The 2,085-nt window shown below is 46.3% G+C and overlaps 1 pseudogene; it reads left to right on the plus strand.

Annotated features, from left to right (window-relative positions):
• The first annotated feature begins 1,215 nt into the window (after window positions 1-1,215).
• LOC136656754 (5S ribosomal RNA) lies at window positions 1,216-1,332 on the plus strand (annotated as a pseudogene).
• The last annotated feature ends 753 nt before the right edge of the window (window positions 1,333-2,085 follow it).

A 2,085-nucleotide genomic window follows, 5' to 3' on the forward strand; every position in this document is an offset into this window, starting at 1 on the left:
GCAACGAATCAGGGCAGAGACTTTTTCTAGTGCCATGTCCATTGCAAAAGAAACAGCAGCAGACCTCCAGGAAAAAGAAGCAAGGTGATTTTGATCTGATCACTTGCTTCCACAAGCAATCAAAATAGGATCAGTCCTTCTCCTTAGCGGCGGACCAACAGGAAGGTCAGGCATACAAACAGACAAGGATTTGGAGCACCCCCCACTCCATCTTTCCTTTACCTTGCGGTTCACTCCCCCCCTTCCCACTTGCTCTTTGCCAAGCTCTGTTAAAGCAAACAGGCTGGGCAAAGCATGCTGGGGCAAATGGGAAGAGGCAGTGGTGAACCTCAAGGTAAGAACTGCCAATCTCATTGCACATACGTGGGCAAAGAATACTTGATTAAATAATTGCGTGTATATGTGCATTGATAACAAGTTTTCATTCCCAAAGACAAAGATGGCAAAGTTTAAGCTACCAGTGAAAACCAATCCAGCATTTCATTATAGGATCAATTTGCTAATTCTCTGAACTTCTTTCATTTCAGTCTAAAACCAACTTGCCTGGATTTTGGTTCTGATTATTCCTGGCAAGTAAGCTGCATAGGTCACTGTCAGTCTTTGGTCCGTTCAAGAGGGATTGCTGGCTCTGTAAGTGTCTATAGACAGTTTTCTCCTTATCTCTGGTTCTTCTCTGTCAGTTTGGTGAACCAATGTTTAGATTACTTCCAGAGAGGGAACTGCCTTCTTTGCAATGACTGGAAAATGTCAAGGGGTCATCTAAGTGTGAATCCACTATTGGAGCCGAGGAATGTGCTTTTTAAAAATAAAATAAAAAAGGAAGAAGTCAAGCTGTAGCTGCAGCTGGTGAAAAATTAAGGTGTCAGTGAACAAACCTTTTAACAGTGTTTGGGTAGAGGCTGGCCTCTGCGGTTTTAGACCCCATTTAACTTGGAGCTACAGTGCTAGAGACCGGCAGTAGAATCATCTTAAAAGCCAGGCCATGTTCCTGTTTGGAATGGCAAAAGGTTGAAATTCCCAAAAGAAACAAATGGACAGGATCGTGTATGAAATTAATGTGTTCTTTCTGCATTGAGGCTCCAGCCTACACACTGTGAAAAGGACTTGATTTCTTTTGCTATGCAACTTCTTGTAAACAGGCAGCGCTGTGTGATAAGGGGGTATTGCCAGATGTTTTCTTGAAATGTGGAGAATTTTGGCACCATTTTGTACAGCACATACAACTGTTACCCTGCACATCCCTGATCTTGTCTGATCTTGGAAGCTAAGCAGGGTCAGGCCTGGTTAGTACTTGGATGGGAGACCGCCTGGGAATACCGGGTGCTGTAGGCTTATACCATAGTCTTTCAAGACTGAAGGTTGCCAACCATATACCCCAACTATCCTCAGAAACTGAACTGCAGCTGGAAAATGCTCCAGAACACTGGTTCTCAAACTCTCTGGGAGTTCAAGAACCAGTGTGGAAGTTTTTGCGGGAGCGGGGTTGAAAGCAGCGATGCAATGCACAGGATCGTGCCACTGCAGTGGAAGGGGAGCTGTTGAACTTATCTGCTGCCAGGCCTGGGGTGGGGGGTGCAGGGAGCTTCATGGAGCTCTCTTCAGGGCTCCCTGTGGTTTGTAGAAAGTAAAAAAAATTACTGCGACCAACTTCCGGTTTCACAATTGCAATCACAGGGAGCCTTGATAAGGGCCCTGTGGGGTTCCCCACACACACCTCTGGACCACTATAGCAGGTAAATTAACAATAGTCCCCCTTCCCCTGCAGCGGCACGATTCTGGGGATTATGTTGTTGCTTTCCCCTGCCCCCTCGCCTAAAGGGGAAAGGGGTAGTGGTTCTTGTGCTGGTGGGTCACAACCCACCAGCTTGAGAACCACTGCTCCAGAATATCTCTGTTAATACAGAACCCAAAGACACAAGTTTGGTAATCTGGATTGATCCAACCCAGACGTTCCTAAAGAAAAGCAGGAGGAGTAGGCAAGCACAACACCATGGTGAATGGAGCAGTAGCTGAATGGTAGGGCATGTGCTTGGCATACAGGAGGTCCTGGATTCAATCTGAGGCATCTCCAGTTAGAGCTGGCAA

This window comes from Tiliqua scincoides, chromosome 6 (assembly GCF_035046505.1).
Source record: "Tiliqua scincoides isolate rTilSci1 chromosome 6, rTilSci1.hap2, whole genome shotgun sequence".
NCBI lineage: Eukaryota > Metazoa > Chordata > Lepidosauria > Squamata > Scincidae > Tiliqua > Tiliqua scincoides.